Source organism: Otolemur garnettii, unplaced genomic scaffold (genome assembly GCF_000181295.1).
Source record: "Otolemur garnettii isolate 467f Iridium unplaced genomic scaffold, OtoGar3 scaffold00183, whole genome shotgun sequence".
Lineage (NCBI taxonomy): Eukaryota > Metazoa > Chordata > Mammalia > Primates > Galagidae > Otolemur > Otolemur garnettii.
Genome location: NW_003852578.1, coordinates 3058151 through 3063958, shown reverse-complemented (window position 1 = coordinate 3063958; position 5808 = coordinate 3058151).

Below are 5808 nucleotides of genomic sequence, written 5' to 3'. Positions count from 1 at the left end.
CCCAAAGAATATGTTATGCATGCTTCTTCAATCCATGTAAAGGCAATCAACTTTCAGTATTATGAATCGTATGAATTAATTTAACATTAAAATTTTAAGACATATTACCCATTACATAGTAACATGCCTCAATATTTCACTGAACAAAATACTATAAAATTATCTCATATCATGATGCTTTATTTTTCTGATGTCTTGCAGCATTGGCTAAAACCCCCAGTACAATGTGATAATTGTTTTATGCATTACTAGAGAGTAGTGTTTTTTTAATTTTCTTTTTCTTAACTGAGAACATTAATTTATGCATATTTATTTAAACTAAATTGGAAAAGTACTTTTAAAATGGGTAGTTTTCTTATATATGTCCTTCTCTTAATAATATATAAAATTCATCTTTCCTTATAAATTTGTGCCTACAATATATTTTTAATACCTTCAAAATATTTATTTTTTAATTTGGATTAAATTTTTAAAAATTCATTTGAGAAGTAAAAAATTGTATATTTGATGTTATAAACATGATGTTTGAATGTATATATATTCAAACATCATGTATATACATACATGTGTGTATATATATATATATATATACATATGCAAACCTCTGGAATGCCTCAATCAAGCTATACTAGCATCATATACTAATTTTTATTTGACATGAAAACACACAAAATTTATTCTCTTACCAATTTAATAATGTAAAATGTATGATTAATTTGTAGTCACAATTATATAAATAGATCTCCCTAAGTTATTACTCCCGTCCAACTGAAATTTTGTATCCTTTGACCAGTATCTCCCCGACTCACCACCTTCATTATTCTGGCAACTACTACTTTACTCTGTTTCCAGGTGTAAGTGAAATAATGTGGTATTAGTCTTTCTGTGCCTGGCTTTTTTCACTTAACATAATATCTGCCAGATTTACATTGTTGCAAGTGGCATGATTTTATTTTTTATGGGGTTGAATAGTATTCCATTATGTACATATACCACATTTTCTTTATTCATTTATTTGAATAATTAGTTTGATTCTGTATCTTTGTTATTGTGAATAATGCAGCAATGAACATAGAAATGCATATATTTACTTCACCTATTCATTTCATATCCATGTAATATATACCCATAGTAGTAGTAGTGAGATTTCTAGCTCACATGGTATTTTATTTATTTATTTTTGAGACAGAGTCTCACTATGTCGCCCTCTGTAGAGTTCCGTAGTAGCTCACAGCAACCTCAAATTCTTGAGCTTAAGCAATTCTCTTGCCTCAGCCTCCCAAGTACCTGAGACTACAGATGGTATTTATATTTTAATTTTTGTGGAACCACTGTTTTTCACAGATGTTGTGCTAAGTTATATTCCCACCAACAGTGTGCAAATTTTCCCTTTTTTCTACTTCCTCACCACCACTTGTAATCTTTCATGATTTTATCATAGCATTTCTAACTTCTGTGAAGTGATAGGTCTTTGTGGTTTTGATGACGAGTGATGTTGAGGATGCACACACTAGCACACACACACACATTCCAGGAATTTCATCATCCTGGAAAGATTTCAGTATTTAGTACCATTTCAATGCAAGATGCATACTTAGAGAAAATATTTCTCAATTAATGTTTGATATTAAGAATCTATGTTAGGTGATTTAACTGAGGGTGCATTTGTGACTGTTATAAAACTATATAGAAATTATAGGGGAACAAACAACAACTGTTTAACTCTTCTTGTCTTCACAAATTTCTATTTATATGTATGTTGAATACAACAAACAATATTCTTTCTTTTTCTATATATTCCCCTGATATGGAAAAGAATCATTATTCATTTAGTAAGCTATTTATTAAAAAAATATTGAATGCTCCTGAGAAAACAGTGTAGGGGTTTGAATATTAAGTCAGTCAGATATGTAAATCTCCCTTAGATATCTTATAATCACGCATGAAGTACAGGTATAGAAATAGACAACCACACAAATTTTAAATAGAAAGAGTTATGTCCCATAGGAAAGGTTATAAGTAAGGGCAATTATATTTATACATACACAGCAAAATTTATTTTGTATATTCCTTGTGCCAGACAATGTGTTAATATATCTTTACATTATAAGAGTTCAAACATGAGACTACAGTATGTAGTCTTATAGTTGTAAAAAGGGCAGACTTGCAGTTAGATAACTAAGAAACTGTCTAGCAGTTTATTAGAAATAGAAAAATGGCAAGAAAGCAAGACAATCCAGTACATCTATGAGAGTATTAAACAGAACGTTTTATCCTTTTAAGAGAAAAATTCTGATGGAAAATAATGTGAACTGGAACGGCACTAATACAATTCTACAATATTAGTATGCTAAAAATAGGCCCATTTGTATTCAATTAATTTCTGTAAATTAAAGAGGTAAATGCTATTAATTTGAACACATTCATTATTGGTATATTTCCAGAAGCATAGGAAAGAATTCATGATCATCTCTAACCCTTACTCTTCACCCTGTGTCTCTTACTCAGCAGTTGGGGACACAAACTTGGATGTTATTTTACATTCTTTCTTATCCTTCACCCTTAATGATACATTAATCTTCTAGCCTTATTGCATCAAACTTCTAAATCTCTCTGGAATCTGGCTAGTCTCCTTCATCCTGACTGCCTTTATTTTATTTCATGCTGTATAAACCTAACTGCATAACCAGACTTCTAAACAAATTTCTTACCTTGTGTTTCTCCAGTTGAGTGCGTCAGATAATCAAGTTTGGCAATGCCTACTCTACTCTCCCATAGACATGAAGTTGAGTTTGTATTTAAAAAGCACTTGAAAAACAGTAGGGCTTTCCCAGAAACAAGTTTATTTAGCTTTAGAGAATAATAACGTGGTCTGTAACAGCATTACCTTCTGGGAAACAGCATACCTGAGGTCCCATGTCATCCAGTTCCAGGCACAGTTTTATTTAGTTATTTAGTTATTTATTTTTAGGGACAGAGTCTCACTTTGTCACCCTTGGTAGAGTGCTGTGGTGTCACAGCTCACAGCAACCTACAACTCCTGGGCTAGGCAATTTCCCAGTAGCTGGTACTACAAATACCTGCCACAATGCCCGGCTACTTTTTGTTGCAATTTGGGTGGGGCCGGGTTTGAACCCGCCACCCTCACTATATGGGACCAGTGCACTACTCACTAAGCCACATATTCATTTATTTTTAATGAGGAAATCATGCCATTTACTTATTTATTTATTTAGACACAGCTTTAGATATTCCCATCTCTACAATTTGGGACATGCTAGGGAGTGACAAGACTGGCTGGATGCAAACACAGGGAAGCCATCATTTGGTGGATCCTTAAATCTTTCATCCAAAACTCCCCATTAGCCTCTTTCAGGAATAGTGAACTAACTCTTACTCTCTGGTGCAAATAATATGATCAATTTCTGTTATTCTTCATGTAACAAAACTATCTTAACAGTGAGGCACAAAAGCTTGATCTCTGAACAGAGTCTTTGAATAGAGTCTTAATATTTTTAAATTTTGCACAATTTACCCTTTATATCTGTGGGGCAGTGGTTCACAAAATCTCCATGAAAATAAAAATGCCCTGATGCTCAAGTCACATTCCTTATATACAATTTCTTAGTACAGTTGAAATGTAGCTAAAGTGCTACAGTTTCTAAGTAGCACTTTAACTACTTAGCCATGGGTTTCAATTTGAAGTTGGTTGAATATGCAAAGGCAAAATCCATGGATGTAGATGGTAGCTTCACAAATCTTTAAAAATAATTTTGTGAAGTCAGTTCTATTTTAATCTTTCAATAGTTTTTCCTTGTCTACAATATAAACGTCTTCTGCAAAATATATTTGCCCTGATTATTGTGCTAGCCTTATTTCTAACGGGATTTAAACTTCTCACTTGCTACATGCAAACTTTATATGCATCAATCACTTAGAATGAATTCTTCCTCTTAATAATAAGTCTTTGCACATAAAGCATTTCTTTTTGACTTCCTAAATACAACCATTATCTTTCACCCTACAATACTTACCTGTAATGATTCTTATTAATAGAGGGCTAAGGCTAATTTTTGCTTTCTCCATGTCACTCCGTACTTATCTTTATTATAACAAGCGTCAACATAGATCGTAATAGTTGCTAAACAATTAAAAAATATTATCACATGATGATATTAGGAAAAACTAGCTATTTCTAATATAAGTAAGGGACAAAAGGGTATTAGAATTAAACTTTAGAAAATATAAGTAGGCTAAATATCAGGGAATCCTTCTCTACAGAAGAGCCTGAACAATGCAAATAGAAAGTACCATTGCTAGTTTTCTTTAACAAGAATGTTAACAAGTAAATTAAGTCAGTAAGAAAGACTGGTGGAAAAATGCTGGTGCTTTTGATCAAGATCAAAGACTAAGCAGAGGAAAGAAGTTTTACCCCCAAGAGAAAGCAGATTTAGAGAACGAGGATGAGAGGAGAACCAGGGAGAGGAGAAGAGAAAGTCCAGTTTTATAAAATGAAAATATTTCCACTAGGTTTCCTTACTGATTTGCAACATTGTTAATATAGGCAACCTTGTTTAGGTACTATATGAATAAAGCTATTCACAGGGTTTTATGCTGGCTGCAGTCAGCTGCACCAGAACTCCGGATCCCATCTCTTTGTATGTGTCTTGTGTGATGTATTTTTTCAATGCCCCACCATTCCCACTCTGGTTCGTTTACTCTCCACATTTGTTTGGCGAAGGTTAGGTTACTCAAACAACCTTTGTAGATGTTGCTTCGTGCTTCAATCTAATGAAGATTCGTAACTAAATCTCTCAGCACATTCCGTGCCTGGCAGTGATGCTGGCTTTCTGCTGAGGAGTCAGCTGCATTGATAGTTAAGGTGTCTATGTGTGGCCTCACTGGCATCATGGTTTCAAGTTAGTCACACTTCTGCCATGATGTCTGCCAAGATGTCACAGAATGAACAACCTGAGAAAACAGGTTGTATCTGTTTTTAAGGCCTATCCTCCTGAATCACATCACATCACTTCTGCACATATTTGTTGTGAGTCTCTAAGGCCACATTCTGTTGATGACATTAGATTCCCTAACATGGGCATAATCCCCACCTGTTAGCAGTAGGAATGTCAAGGAATTTGCAGATAAAAAAAAAAAAAATCAAGCATTTCTACAATGACCCTAAGGTAACCATTTGTTTTGGAATAATTTAGTACCTCTAGTAAGAGAAAAGCTTTCTAAAGTCTTTTATGAATTCTGCAATCATTCCAGTCTTCTTTCTCTAGTTACATGAAAATCAAGTGTCTCCAATTCTCATTTGAATTCTGAGAATTCTTTACAGCTTTCTGGCAATTGTCTGAACCTATGGAGTTTTAGTTTATTTTTATCAGAGACAAAGATAATCAGCGTATGCTCTACACAAAGTTATGAAACTCTATCCTGTCAGAATTTGTTCTATAGAGTTCTTCCTTGGACATACCAGTTTCCTCAACTTCTCCAAATCTCTGTATCTAGACAGATGTAGACCTCTACTCAGCAAGATGACCGTGTTCTGTCTGTGTTCCCGTTCCCTGCATTGCAGTACAGAATTATTTTCTAAGCAGAAATCAGGGAATATTATATGGTTTACTTACCTTGTTTCTCTTTTCCCAAGGGCCACATTCTTGTGCTGCTTATTGTCAAATAGCTGAAACTTTTTTTTCATATATTTTCTACAATGTTGTAGTTGGTTGTAAAGGAAGCACAAGCCTCAAACTAGTTAGAGCTTCATATGAGTGGAAGTCTCCCTGATTTAAAAAAAAAAAAAAA